Below are 16,003 nucleotides of genomic sequence, written 5' to 3'. Positions count from 1 at the left end.
AAGCAGGAGCAGAGTCCCAGAACTACTGATACTTTCTTCTCACCTCAGGCACAGGGAGGTGAGCTCTCCTGGGAGCTCCCATATTCAACTTCATTCAGTAGACTTTTATTGGGTACCTTACAGATGTTACAAATACAGCATGAGAAGACCCAGTCCCTGTGGTTAGGAGCAAAACTTTGAAAGGCTGCTTTCTGTCCCCATTTGTTATCTATGTTCTGTATTAAGTCAGCTTTGCATTGTGCCTGGGCTGTGAGCAGTCTACTCTGAGATCATTGCCAGCAGTAACCACCCACCCTGCCAAGGGAAATGACTCATATCAGGACCCATCCACTCCTGTACGTTGATCCTAAAATGTTCTTATGCTGTACTTTTAGTTTATATTCCATGAGCCAATAATGGGGGTGGGGGGTACTAGCTTATTTTCTTTTTCCTTCTTTTCCTAACTTGTGCTCTCCAGGGGTAAAAATTTATCTTAATTTAGTAATTTATGATAAAAAAATTAAGGTATATATTTTGATATTCTGGTGCCAAACATATGCTTGAGCCAGTGGTACCCCTGAAATCATTTGTGTTGTCTTATTCTTACCCACAATACTGAAAGGTAAGTGGTAGAAAGTGCTAGAACCATGGATAACCAACACCCCATCTTTCCTGCCATTCAAATCTCAAGCTTGGGACAAGGTTAATGATAGGTTGAAAGGGAAAACTCACAACTAAGGAGAAATCTACACCTGCTCTGCTTAAGTGTTTCAAATAGTTTTTCTCTAGTTCAGAAAGTGTTGTATGTCAGAGAAGTCCATGTAGCCATATAACTGTTACCTGTAATAATTGAGATTACGAACACATGATTTACACAGTGATTTTAAAGTTAATTTGGTGAAAATAACAATTTTTCTTCTCTTGTATAAAAAGTCCTCCAAATGAACATATTTAACCAAAAGAGGTTTAAATAGTAAAGACTGGTTTAACTGTGCAGTGATTCTTAAAGGCTACACTCAGCTAAGCATTGGTTCCCAGGTTTGTTACAATTCAGAAAATCTGGGGCACTTCTTTTAAAAGGTTTCCCCTAAGCCCCTACGATGGGGAAATGGTATGCCTGGGGTGCAGTCTTGGAATCTATATTTATTTGATAAACACTTGGGTGATGCTAAAGAAGCTAGTGTTTAGAGATACCCTTAAATACAGAGAATAAAGTCTTTCCAAACAAGTTCGTGAAATTAACTTAAATATTGGTTAATGTGAAACAAGAATGGAACACTTTATATTTTAGAATTATAATGTGGGATCTCAATTCATGCACCAAGGAGTCCAAGACTATTGTTTTACGTAAAAACTTATTTTCTAGCTCCTAGCCCCCTTCTGCTTAGATCTTGAAGACTTAACATCAGCCCTTCCTGGAATCCTTCCAGGGTGGTGGACCAGTTCTAGGTTTTTACACAGGATCAAGGATGGAAGAAGGGGTCCTCTGGCTACAGTCATCAGTCCAGGTCTTTAGGGCTGGCCACGTGGCCCTGTACCTCTCAGAGCCCTTTGCTGCTTCTTTTGAAGTATTATGGAGGCAGGAAGACATTTTATGGCTGTGTGTGGTCCCCTCTGTCTATACTATTACTATACAGTTATTTCCTTCTTGGGGTCTTATCACCCTGTCCCATCTCCTCCCCCAGATTTGTTTTCAATAAGCAGGGCCTCACTGCCCCTCTGTCTTCAGGAGAGGTCCACAAGCCTCTCTCTTCTCCACTTTCAATATCAGTTTTTCTAGACTAGATAAAGTCTTTCACACTTCAAGTTTTGCCAAGACGGGGGCTTGTGCTATAAAATCCTAAACCCATACCCCCATTCAAACAGTCCAGTCCAGGGCTTCTGGGAACCCAAGTCAGCAACAGCAGTGTTTATACTCACCCTCTACCTCTCTTATGAGGCAGCAAGTTAGGTTAGAATGGGAGGAAGGGAAAGGAAAATCTAGGAGAAAAAGTACATGTCATCAAATGTTATCAAAGCCACAATTAAAGGTGTAGAAGTTCAGTAAAAAATTAAAATTTCAGTCAAACATTGTATAATTTCCTAGTGGTATCTGATATTCACAGGTATTTTAGAAAAGATGTCATTCCCATCTGATGAAACCTATTTCACCAAATTTGAAACATAACTTTATAGTGTTGGATCATTTGGTTGAAAGGATCAAAAACTCCTAGGTCAAGTAAAAGGAAGTTATTTGAAGGCATTATCAGGTATTATTGAGGGTATTATTAAGAAAGGGCAAAAAAGCAAGGTAGAAGCTTGGGCATGGGAAGGCTGGAACTGTAAGTCAAGAATTAAGATCCCTTTTTTCTCTTATAACGTATAGGGTCTCTCATGTTTGGTTTCCCTGCATATGTCTCTACTATTCTGATTTCTCTAAAACTGGCTTATTCTGTTTCTGTGTAGATTCCATAACTTGAAAATGGTTTTAATGTTGCATTGTATTGGCATCAACCTTGGCTTATCATGAATCTTCACATTAAACCCTTACCTTTGTTCATAAGCCCCACAGTGCCACCATCCCGAATGATCACAAGAGAGAATCAAAATACTTCCATTCTGGTCATTCCATTCCATTCATATCCAATCAACTGTACCCCAGGGATGGCCACTTGCCTTGTGCATCTACTTCTGGATGCTGTGAGTAGAATGGGTTCTCTGTAAAAAGGTACAGGATGTTATGATGATGTGACTACTCAAATTCAAATCTCCATCATTCCTTAATTCTGAAAACAATTATCTGTTAACTTTAAACCTTCTATATGCTATAAGGTTTCGCTTTGCCCACAAAATATGATTATATCTTTTATTACGTTGGTAATGTTATAATTAATGATAATTAATTTCAAGATGGAATATCATCTCTAAGTTTATACCAATCCTAGATATATAAACTTGACTTCAGAAACCAACAAACCAGCCCGACAAAAAATAAAAAGTACAATAGAGTTAAACACTCTCAATTCCAGATCTCTATTTTAGAGTCGTAAAACATTTTTTTGTCAAACCAAAAGCCTCTCTATGGTTGAGAGTAAGAGACAATATTAGTTAATGTTTATAAGTGCCAAATAAATTTTATTTTAATTTTTATATCTTTCAGGTGACAATCCAGCCATCTATAAATTATTTTTCATCACAAATTTTCTAAAAGCAAAGGTAACTTAAATGTATTTTAAAAGGCCTCTGACACTAGGTGGCACCAAATAGCCACAATTCATAGACTATCCTAAAACCAAAGGCGGGCTATCTAAGAACTATCATTCTTTCTTTGCTTCTAATTTATAAAAATTAAAAACAAATTATTTGTTCTTTTTTTAGAAAAAGCGGGAAAAACTAAATTTTTTTCTAAATAAATAAAATTTACTATGATCCTTTTTAATAAGTTGAAATGTATTCATTCATGTAGCCTATTAAATTCATGGTAACATTATTCATTGGATTTCAAAATATGGTGTTGTGTTCTTCTACTAAATGATTGCAGAATTAGAAATACTCATTTTTTATTTTGTTTTAAAATATGTAAGATGGCCCATTCTAGACGTGTGTGCATGTGTGTGTGTGTGTGTGTGTGTGTGTGTGTGTTTAAGATCTAGTTTTGCTGAATGTAATTCCTGTCATTACAGAATGTGCCTTTATTTTAATAGTGATATTCTCAGTCTAAGCATGCATTTGGATTATGATATAGGTGCTGTGGCAAGAGATGCTCCTCCCCACCTACACTTGTAAATTTCCCTCTATAATACAGGGCTCACCACACTACTTTAGGTTTTTGTCACCTCAAGGTTTGACTACTGCCATGTCCTCTACCTTGGTTGACAGAGGAAAAGCCCTGGAATATTCAGCTAGTACAGAATGTGACAGCTTGTCTGTTTAGCAATGCCAACCACACAGAGCACATTATACGGATGCTCTGTGCATAGCTCTGGCTTCCAACAGTCATTCTAGGTGTTCATTTTAATTTATAAAGCTCTCCATGGCCTAGGACTTGTAAGTAAGTTATATGACGTCCTCATTCCCTAGCCTGGCAGTTAAAGGAATTTACCAGGTTGTCCCAGATGGGATGATGAGCTCAAAGTTAGAGGTCCTGGACTCTACTACTCAATCTCATTTTCTGGCTTGAAAAGAACTCATTCTGCCGTTCTTCATGATCAGAATTTTTTGAAAATGTGGGTCCTTAATTTAGATTGTATAAATAGTGTTTACTTGTGTAGGAAGGAGACAGGGACTAGCAGAACACAGGGTCATTTCAGTTTTCTCTGCCGATGGAAATATTCTAGCAGTAGGTATCTATTACAAAAATTACATGAAAAATGAAATTAACAGAATAGCATAAAACCAGTTTAAATGTACCATAGTTCTTTCTGATTGTCATTCAGCAAAGGTTTGTTGAATGTTGAGTATGATTAAGATAAGAGATTGCAAGACACTGAGGCAGTTATATAAAACTACAGTTATTAAGTGGATAATTGTAACAAATATAAACAATAGGATTGAATGACAAGTTTTTTATTGGAATTATACAGTATGTTTCCAAATAAGTTTTTGCTTTGGTAGAATATAAAATAAAGAAAAATGTAAATACCTCAAGATAATAAACTTGCCTATATTTCAAGCAACTAAAAAACATGGTAACTAAATTCAGTATGGATAAGTAAAAATAAATTATCTTGAATATTTTTAACACATAATACGTACATATTGTGTGTGCGTAATTTTCTCAATCAGCAACTACTGATTAGAAGAAAACAAGGGCTTAGCAGGTGTTCTATTTCAAATCTGTGCCTTTTTCAGGGGCATGCATTTCAAATTTCTTCTACATCCTGAAAAAGAAAAGCAGGTCAATTAGGGTATATTCTCCCGATCAGAATCTAGCATATCTGGGGAAGATTCATGATTTCCTACTTTTAAACATTAGTTAATTAAAAGGCTCTATCCACATTTACCATTTAAAAAAATAGGTTTTAAAATAATGGCTGGGGAAACAGCAGTAAGAGAAATGAAATGTTAATATGTACACACTTCCTTTAATTATACTAGAGCTATGTTTTCTTTAATCAGTGGTAGTGACAATAAACAGATATTTTTACTGCCAGTGAGAATGACTTTTACAAAGGTTAGAACTTTAAGATGGAAAGAAATTTTTGCATAAACAAAAGCAATGTTTATTTTAATAAATTTCGAATATTAAGTCTTTTAAGTTACTGTCCTACAAAAGAAGTCTACACCTACTCTAAAGCCCCTTCTGTTTCACCTGCTTCTATCATCTCTCCTTTCACTGTCTGTCATTACTTGTATTTTTCTCTTTTCTGAATCAAAAATAGCTTTCTATTTGGTTTCCTGATTTTCTTCAGCCAGAATGTCTTTCAGCAACTGCTTTTCCAGGAGTGATGGAAATGTACCCACAAGATACATCCTTGAACACTTCTGCCTCATGTTTGTTAGGGTTGCCCAGCTGATAGAGAGACTGTTAGGCTTCAGTTTGGACGTTGTCTGTTTCCACATAAAGCTGACACAGAAAAACTGATAATGAGTTTTCTTTTTCAACATAATTTTGGCTTTTCGGGGTCTTTTCTGGTTCTATACAAATTTTAGGATTGTTTGCTCTAGTTCTGTGAAGAATGCTGGTGTTAACGAGCATTCGTTTCAATGGCCACTGACCCCTCTCTAGAGCTACGTTATTAGAGATAATGTATTGCATGTGTATAAAAATGCAGGAAGCAACTGATGAAATTTGTTCTGTTGCAAAGTCTGTAGTCCCAGAAGCAAACCGTATACTATACTACTATATTATACCTATAATGTGTAGAACTGCCTGATACTAAGACAGCTGCTAAAAGGCAGAGGGAGAATTTCACAAAAACATCATCTTGAATACATCACTTTCACACAGCCAAATATCTGTGCACTGTTGTTGACCCACTACAAAAATAACATGGATTTTGATTGAAAACATATCATTAAAAACATATCCAGAGATGGCTAAAGCAAATCCTCTTGGTTTTGTTTCATAAACTTCATTTCCAAGAATAATGGCTAATATTTTTAGAAAATTTACTCAATGTATCAGAAACCAGACTGAGCATCTTACCTCCGTTATCTATTATTATTTGTAAGATGCTATCAGTTGGAATTTATTACATACACAAATGTTGGCCATTTCACACAGCTGAACTGTCTTAGATTTGAACCCAGACATTCAGATAAGAGAGGATGTATTTTAAATCATTTCAAGATAGAGTTCTGTATTTAATAGCATAGCTTTCATACCAGTAATTAAGGTTTTTAACCAACAGGTAAAGCCTTATTTTTCATATTATTATTGTTCATCACTATGAAAACCTCTTTTTACTGACTTCATTTTCATTTCATCTTAACTATTCCTTTCTTTATGCAACAATTCATGAATATATCCTTATTGGAGAATATTTAAGCAGCAGGTATAAAAGATCAAAGTCCCTCTCACTTCTCCAGTCTGAGTTCCCATTTGAAAGACAACATATGTCAAAATTCTGTTGTACGCCCTTTCAATCCTGTTGCTGAGAACTAACACACATACATATAGAAATATTTTCTGAAAAGCCAATTGTACTTTGCCCATTTCTCCTAGTACCCCTTCAATCACTGAACATACATACCCATTCACAATAGAAATACCATTTTCATGTATTCTTAATTATACTATACCCATTGTTCCAATATTATTTTTAATAACTATGTCTTACATCTTCCTTGGGAATCTTCCACATTTTTTTTCAGCTGTTTCTAACATTTCATCATTCGGACGCAACACATTTCAAATTCCTTACCTACTCAACAAACATATAGTGTGTCTTTACTTTTATTTTTCTATTATAAATCAGAAAGTGACATTCTAATACATATTACCACTGTACACACAAGTGGGTCTTTGTTTCAAATATATTCATAGGGGGTGTGTGGGTGGCTCAGTTGGTTGAGTGTCTGACTCTTGATTTTGACTCAGGTCATGATCCCAGAGTTGTGGGATCAAGCCCTGCGTCAGCCTCCAGTCTGCTTGAGATTCTCTCTCTCACCCTCTGCCTCTCTCCCCTACTTGTGTTTTCTCTCTCTCTCTCTAAAATAAAAATAAAATAAAAGAATAAAATAAAATAAAATAAAATAAAATAGATTCCTAGAATGTTGGCCTAAGAGTATGTATATATATATATACTATACATATGTATATATGTATTATATTATAATTTGTATTATGCATACATTAAGTTAAGAGGTTAAAGTAAAAATACAGACTTCCAGCTCATCTTTAAAATCAGAAGATCTGGCACGACCAAGTCTATATTCCTTAGTGAAATGATGTCAGCACACTTACATAAAGCAGGGCTATACCACCTACACGGAGTGTGCCTTCCCCCATCTGCCCTGAGATGGCCTAAGTTTCTCAACTCTATTTCCTCCAAAGCCCTGAGACAGTTTGACCACTGAATTGACTACTCCTTAGCATATAAAATTTTAATCTAATATTTTTAAATTAAAATTTCACCTTTTATTTGCTTTGTCCATTAAGCCAATGGGTCACCAAGCTCATTTAATTTGCAAAAGTGGAAAACATGGTATCATCAGATGATTCCTTCAAAGAATACATATACTTTTTAAAAAAATTTTTTTAATGCTTTTCATTTATTTTTGAGAAAGAGAGAGAGCATGAGCAGGGAAGGAACAGAGGCTCCAGGTTCTGAGTAGGCTCCAGGTTCCGAGCTGTCAGCAGAGAGCCCAATGCTGGGCTCAGACTCTTGAACCAAGAGATCATGACCCGAACCAAAGCTGGACTCTTTAACAGACTGAGCCACCCAGGCGTCCCAAGAATATATATGCTTAATCAATAGTTTAGAGCCACTTCTTTTTGGTTTTTCTGATGATACAAATTGTTTTGATGTATGACCAATATTTTATTGGGAACTTTTATTTCTATATATAACAAATGAATCAATTAATACCAGATTCAACTGAAGATATTTGAATTAGACATTTTCACTGAAGTCGATGGAATATTTTAAACTTGACACTCATTTAAAATAACAAATACCAAAACTATTTTAACTGACACTTTAAAATCTCACAGACTGTTTGTTGTATACTAAATTATCTCCTTAATACCTTGAACAGTGACCTCCTTGAATTATAAGGTACTTTTCTACAAATGGTTTTATTTTGTTTTGTTTTGCAGTCTCCATTTCACAAAGGACAAGTAGCCACAACTGTGCTTTTCTGTGTCATGCAAGGGCACAGGAATTTCCCTTATATCTGTCAACCAAAGTTGGCAGTTGGAGGAGAATTCTCTCAATGGTGGGTAAGGGTTACTGCTGGGGGTGCAGAGGGAATTCCTCTGTCTCCGGGTGAAGAGAATCTCTATGGTTAGAGAATAGCTCCTTGTAGCCTAAACAAAAGGAAGACCTGATCAAGGAATCAAGGATAGATATGTTCATTTATTTCCATGTTCTCCTTTTCCTATCGTATGTGAATTCTTATTAAGAAGACAAATATAAAATTCTAAGCAATTAAATTTTTATGCAAGAATTATGAGTTAGCAATTCCATGTATACAGTCATCATCATCTCTGCCTCAAATAATTTCTCATGGTCCTTTTGAATTCATTACTTTCAAATATCCAGTAGCATCTCCAGTGTGCCAGAGGCTGTACTAAGTGCCAGTTACAAAAGGGTGAGGGAGGCAGACTAGACCTCTGCCATCATGCGACTTACATTCAACTAAGAGAGAGAAATAATAAGCACACATATACTTGTTGAACTAATTAACTAGATAACTAATGAAGAAGATACTTCTGATAATGATAGGGTGCTACGAAGCCCAGCAAAGGGCGTGAGAAGATGAGATGATGTAGGGAGTGGAAATACAAATTAACACTTCGAAAATTATTTTACTTAGCTCATTTTTTACAGAACCATCCTTAATTATAGGCACCTTAATTCTATATGGATTTTTGTAAAGTAGAATGCACTTATACAAAAGAAATAGGATAGTGAAGGGTTGGAAGAAGATGCCCTATAAGGAATGGCTCAAAGATAGGCTGATATTTGGATTATAAAAGAAAATTGTGCAAAGAGAAGCATGGAAGCTAGGTTTAGATAATTTGGAAAGTTGTCACCAAATAAAAGGAACAGAACAATTTTATGTTTCATATAGGAAGAACTAGATTAGGAATAATAAGAGAAAAGACAAAATTCATATGTATTGGACCTTCACTATGTACCCAGAACTGTATGCTGTTTTACAAATATTTGATATTATTATGATTCTTTTGATATTTTTTCTTTTATTCCTTTTTATCAGAGCGCCGAGTTCCATGAAGTTAAAAAACACACTCAGATTCCCACAGATAGAGAATGGTGAAGCTGGAATTTGGCCTTGAACCTTTCCCAAAGCTAACGTTCTTTTCTCTGACACCTCTGCTCCTTCCTGATTTTGGCTTAATATAAAACAGAACTTTCTAACATCTAAAACTGCCCCACCTGGTGAAGTACTGGACTTCCCATTACTGAACCGTCACTGAAGAGGTACTTGGGTGAGATTCTTGCACTGTGTGGAAAGCTACCCGTAAGGGCTCCTACAATCCTTAGAGACTGCAATTTGCACTAACTGAATTAGGAAGTCATAGTCTCTAGCACCCTCTCCAATTGGTAGGAACTATACACATCAGCACAGTTTACTTCACAGGATTAGCAAATCATCACCTGTTAGAGATCTGGTCCCTGCAGGATTTGGAAGCCTGTTCCAGAAGTGGGAAACCCTGAAACAGAATGAGACGACTGTATTAGACACCAAAGGGAAGTGGGCGAGCCCCATAGAAAAACCGTACCTAGTCCACAGTTTTGACTAGGACCAGATTGCAAAACACCTTCCCAATTCTGGTATGGTTTTCATTTTCTGAGGTTGTAATTACCTGGTGAAATCGGGTCTAAATATTGGAGACCCAGCAAGAATGAAAAAAATATTTTATAATATCAGGGATTTTTGTTTAGACATTTTTGGTAAACACCTCATCAAATAGGACACAAACAGGACATTTCACATTTCACATTGCTTTTATCTGTCAGTAATGACTGGCATTTCCACCTCCATTAAAATTATCAAAAAGCCATAATATCTTCAATGTAATAACTGGTTCTTTTGAGTTGACAAAACTTACCACATACCCTTTAAGTCTTAGTTTTAAGTCTGTGGTGAGTTTTTAATTCAAACTAAACTTAAAGTTTTAAAGCCATTTTAAAAACCCAACTGTGGAATCTAACACTCAGTGTTCAGTGGTTAAGAACTTCATAGTTTGATTTTGTGCTATATGGACACATACATATCTCTTTTTATTGGTGTTAAATGTATAGGCCATCAATGTCCTCCACTGACTATTTTCTTTTTTTTTAAATTTTTTTTTCAACGTTTATTTATTTTTGGGACAGAGAGAGACAGAGCATGAACGGGGGAGGGGCAGAGAGAGAGGGAGACACAGAATCGGAAACAGGCTCCAGGCTCTGAGCCATCAGCCCAGAGCCTGACGCGGGGCTCGAACTCCCGGACCGCGAGATCGTGACCTGGCTGAAGTCGGACGCTCAACCGACTGCGCCACCCAGGCGCCCCACCACTGACTATTTTCAACATGTTACTGAATTGTTTCAAAGAAGAGACTAATCAGCTTTTGCTCCATATTTTATGATTTTTATAGAATTTTTAGCTTAATTAAGTTGTAATTGAATTTTATTTACTTACGTTCTGTTTTGCAGGATTAAATAATCCTAGTTGCCACAGTTTCTCATTATTGCATCCATGAGTCCTGCTTTACCTTCAAACACAGTTTGGCCTTCATTGGCCCTCTTAATTACATATTTGAAGACAGGCGACACTGAAGTTGGGACTCACTTAGCTAATGAGATTGGACCAAATCATGGCCCAGGGTAAATTGGTTTGCTAATTTCTTAGAATTACTAGTGCTAGTCTGGAAACTTTAAGAGTGATGTAAAAGAGGCAAAATTAAGGTAGTTTGCCTTTAGTTCCACTTGAGTTTGGGAACCTGGCATTAAAGAGGCCAACCAGAATCCAAATGAATATTAATTTAACAATTAATGAGCAGAATACAGAATGCGGTAGGGAGGGGGGGCATCTTCAGAAAGGCTATCAGTGCATTTTTGTACTTTCCACCATTCTCCAAACTTTAATTTGTGAAGACATGTTTCATCACATTTTCAAATTAGCCTAGATTCTATAAATTTTTCTTTTTCATTAATTTTGCCTGCAAGGTATATACAGCTGCCAAATATTTCATGTAATAATTTTATATCACCAATTCACATATAATAAAAGAAAAATAGCATTCTTCTCATCCAAGCACATGCACACACATACACACACACACACATATATCTAGTGATTTAGCAAAAAAAATGTTTTGCAAGGACTCTTAGCCATGTATCATGTTGAAATTATTAAAATATAATAAAATAATGTTATATTATTAATATTTATACTAATAATAAAAGGCTAACACTATATGTATGAAAAACAAAGTCATATTACCATCGTCAAATATGCAGGTGATTTTACCAATAAAAGCAGTATAAATATAAGTAGCATAATGCAAGAAACATCATTACCATTCATTAAATCAACAGATATTTATATTTTTCCTAGATGTTCTGTTAGGATATGGGAACATACTGATGAATAAAACTGTTCCTGCAATTGAAAATCTCACCTTCCAGCAGAGAAAGAGACATAAAGAGATGATTTTTAAAACAATGTGCTATAATGGCTCTCAAAGAGTGGTCTGCAGACCAGCATCAGTAGCATCCCCTAGGAACTTAGACTTGCAAATTCTGTTTGCACTGCAGACCTACTGAATCAGAATCTCTCCATAGGATATTGATAAAGTTTGAGAACCACCTTGCTACATTTTTACGTAATCCATAGTGAGTAAAATATATGAATACAGATGCTGTTGCTTAGGGGACCTTTAAAAGTGTGACACAGAGAGTATCAAGTCTCTCAAATAATGATGATCTATTTTCAGCTCTTTCCTCTGGCGGAATGAGACTTTTTCTGATAATGGGAATGTAAGAGATACCTTAAAGTAGGGTACAGAGATGCCCAATCAGAAGATACCCTTCCAAGATGGGTAGGTAATTGGAGCCAGAAAGCATATATCTTGCTGTGCTCCCTTGACCTAGTTACTTACCTGGGTTTATAAAAATGAACTTGGGAACTTCCAGCAGTGCATAAATGGACTGAATCTAAATACCTCCTGAGGCACAAAATGCCAATAAGAACTGTTCTGTCTCACAACAAGACAGACAGAGACCACAGGTGGTGATGGTGAAGATGCCCCAGAGAGAAGGCCCAACACTTCAGTGTCAAGTCAGACTAATGCCAATAGTCCTCAGAGGCCACAAATGGACCTTGACAGGAACAGACACATATTCTGAACCTGGCTTTGCTTACCTGGCTGGTGGTAGATGCAAGTCCTCAGGGTAATATAGAAAGAACCCAACAGAAAATACTGCACCATTTTGGGCTGAGTCACATTTCTTCAGACCAAGAAGCGCACTTTACAGCCCATAAATGTCCAATAATGGACAAAGAAATGTCATCCTTCAAGTGATGGTTTGATAGAAAATTAGAAAGGGTAACTGAAATATTTGTTTTCTGAAATGGGGGGCAGGTAAAGACCTAAAGGGAAGGCTTACACAACTTCACAAGTGTGTGCTCACACTCAGTAGGAGAGAAGGTTAAGAGAGGATCTCCATTGGATTCCTCAGCTTTCTAAAGGATATGAGGAAGAGGAGGTGGGGAGGACACTAGCAGGACTATATAATCCTTCCCACAGGAGGAGGGTATTGGGATGATGATACTTTTCTCATTCTCCCCCCAAAGTACTTCAGCTTTCCTTTTTCCTACCAGATGCAGTAGTAAACCAGGGCTGTCGCTGTGGGCACTGGAAAGAGCGATGATCCCTCAGTAAGAAACTGGAACCATACCTTTGAAAATTTATGTCAGGAGGCGCCTGGGTGGCTCAGTCGGTTGGGCGTCCAACTTCGGCTCAGGTCATGATCTCGCGGCCTGTGAGTTCGAGCCCCTCGTCAGGCTCTGTGCTGACGGCTCAGAGCCTGGAGCCTGCTTCGGATTCTGTGTCTCCCTCTCTCTCCTACCCTCCCCCGTTCATGCTCTGTCTCTGTCTCAAAAATAAATAAACATTTAAAAAATTTTTTAAAAATAAAATTTATGTCAGAATTTCTGGGCCTGATGAGGTGAACTTTGCATTTATCCCATCGGGCAAAACTGGGTTGACAGTCAACTGGGTTGACTAGTGGTCAAGATAGCCCATTAGTTCTGTCCTTACTCTATATGAAAAGAAGTAGGCTGAGCAGGAGGCACTTGTTGGACTAAGATGGCCAGTATTGCTTCTGCAATCTGGACTGGCATCATGGCTGAACTTAACATCCTTCCCAAAGGTGAAAAAATTTAGATTTGAATTTAGTACAGAAGGAAAAATAGTCACTAAGAGAATGAACAAATGGATTATTCAATGAGGAAAATCCAATATTATATTGCTTCCTCAAAAGGCTCATAGCAAGAGATGATATCCTCTCCTAATTTAATTATGCCAAATATCTGAAAGGATGAAGCCACTTCTGCTTTCAGAATCTTGTAAGAGTGAATAGAAGTCTGCAAACCTGAGTGGCATCTCAGGCAGATGGGAGACATTTTGGTCATACAATATATAATGATGGACTGGACTAATTGTTAATGACTGAGTAGTAGTCCAGTATTGTGCTAATATCTCTTGACCAGTTTTTTCAGTTTATATCTACTACCGTCCTGTGAAATGTTGTAACACTGGCACTGTTGGTAGGATTGTAGTCCTGATATTGATGGTCAAGGGTGTTGGGAAACTAGTTAAAGCCTCCTCAGCATGTAATACTTGTGGAAAATGACTGGCCTGAGAGAGAACTGCATTTAGCTAACCATCAGCAAATTCCTACCCTAAATTGTTCTACACAAATTCATCACAAGATACAAATAGTGGTAAATCTAAGGACAAAAATATGAAAATGTATGTAATGGCTTTATAGGATGGATTAACTTTTTCTTAAAATCTATCCTTACCCCCACATCATCTCCTCCAAATGTTAGGCATATTTATAATGATACTATTGCTGTGTCTGCTATATTAAATGTAAATGCCCAGACAAAAATAATTGTTTTGTTTTAAGACAGCCGTGGCCAAATGCTGGTTGTGACCTGTGTGGTAAAGAATTTGGCATGGCCTGAAGGTCGGGCCTTTGCCTTCAGTTCCTAGGAAGTAATCTATGTCATAAGTGATAGAAGTGTCCTTGTTTAGTGTGGGGACTGGCCACACTGGATCTTAATGTGTGGTCTAGGGCACAAACAACATCCTAGGGTGCAGGCTGGCCATGCCAGAAAGGCCAGCAACGTAACTGAGAGTAGGAGCTTTGGATCACACAGTATCAATTAGCCTCGAGACCGAAGTCTAGCACATGGGAAATTAATCAAACAATCTATGAATCATACCTACAAAATGAAGTCCCAATAAAGATTTTGAACACCAAAGCTTGTCTAAGCTTTCCTGGTTGACAATGCTTCATGTATATTGTCACACATCAGTGCTGGGACAGTAACATATCTTGATTCCATGGGGAGAGGACAGTGAGGGCTTCATATCTGGAAACTTACTGGACTCTGCTCTATGTGTCTCTTCCTTTGATTTTAATACTTTCAATCCATATTATTTTTCTACGATAAACTGTAACTAAGAGTGTAATAGTTTTTGGTGAGTTCCATTAGTACTTCTAGTGAATTATCAAAACTGAGGGGTGCCTGGGTGGCTCTGTCAGTTAAGTGTCCAACTTGGGCTCAGGTCATGATCTTGTTGTTCTTGAGTTCAAGCCCCATATGGGGCTCTACACTGACTGTGCAGAGCTTGCTTGGGATTCTCTCTCTCTCTCCCTCCCTCTTTCTTTCTTTCTTTCTTTCTTTCTTTCTTTCTTTCTTTCTTTTTTCTTTCTTTCTTTCTTTCTTTTCTTTCTTTCTCTCTCTCTGTCCCTCCCCCACTTGCACTCTCTCTCTCTCTCAAAAATAAATAAACTTTGAAAAAAACTGAGAGTGACTTTGGGAACACACTGATCATATATTTGGTGTTAGAAATGAAGGTAGCCTTGGAAACAGTGCCCTCTAATTGTACAGTTGGCTTTACCTCCTCAGAATTCTTTATTTTTTGTGATTATTTATGATAAATGTATGAAATTTTCATGGTACATTGTGAGATCGGTGACTTTAAAATCCTAAGTAAAAGATCGCATTGAGGCATTTATATAGGGGTATTTGGCCTGTATAGAACTTACCAAAAAAACCAAACCAAACAAACAAAAAAACCCACCAGCATAAAGATTCATGGCATAGCCTGGAGTCAACAAGGCTAGGAAGCAGTCGCTCTTCTAGAATTTTGTCTGAGCATACTCTGTACCGGTAGAGCAAAGAAAAAAGAGCTGGAAACCCAGAGGATATACAATTATGCTTGAGGGACTTCATTGGGAGCTTTCCAGGGTTATAATGACATTTATGACATTTATGTGTGCATGCATGTTTGTCCGTTCAAATGGCAATTCTAATGCCAGAAGATAAGTTATATGTGGAGTCCTAGGATCTGGTTTTGATGAGTAGCTACAATATATATAACATCAGTGAGCGCAATTCTTGGCAAGACTTGGACAAGTCCCTTAAGTCTGCTTTGATTTAGTTAATTGGGATAGTATCTACTCTGCCTGCCAACTTCAGCAATGTTGTTGTGAGGCTCAGAAAACACAATGTCAAAGCAATTTATAAACTGAAAAGTCCCATGTAAGTAAGATCTTAATATTCTGTGCCTTTGACAGTGCATTTCTCATTTGCTTTCCCCAGGAAAAAAGCTCTTAGAACCCTAAAC

The 16,003-nt window shown here is 37.1% G+C and overlaps 2 long non-coding RNA genes across 2 annotated transcripts in view; one reads left to right on the top strand and one right to left on the bottom strand.

Annotated features, from left to right (window-relative positions):
• The window catches only part of LOC147583101 (uncharacterized), a 31,202-nt gene extending 17,920 nt beyond the window's left edge, over window positions 1–13,282 (top strand). Inside the window, exons 6-8 of the long non-coding RNA XR_015245455.1 lie at window positions 8,222–8,340; window positions 10,791–10,961; window positions 12,961–13,282. This is a non-coding gene — a long non-coding RNA (uncharacterized LOC147583101). The remainder of the gene's footprint in view (window positions 1–8,221; window positions 8,341–10,790; window positions 10,962–12,960) is intronic.
• LOC147583100 (uncharacterized) overlaps window positions 4,720–16,003 on the bottom strand; it is a 32,294-nt gene continuing 21,010 nt past the window's right edge. The window contains exons 2-3 of the long non-coding RNA XR_015245456.1: window positions 9,747–9,802; window positions 4,720–4,838 (exon numbers count right to left, since the gene is read on the bottom strand). This is a non-coding gene — a long non-coding RNA (uncharacterized LOC147583100). The remainder of the gene's footprint in view (window positions 4,839–9,746; window positions 9,803–16,003) is intronic.

Source organism: Puma concolor, chromosome A2, assembly GCF_028749965.1.
Source record: "Puma concolor isolate L17-30 chromosome A2, mPumCon1.1.hap2, whole genome shotgun sequence".
Lineage (NCBI taxonomy): Eukaryota > Metazoa > Chordata > Mammalia > Carnivora > Felidae > Puma > Puma concolor.
This window is presented reverse-complemented; position numbering and strand designations above follow the sequence as displayed.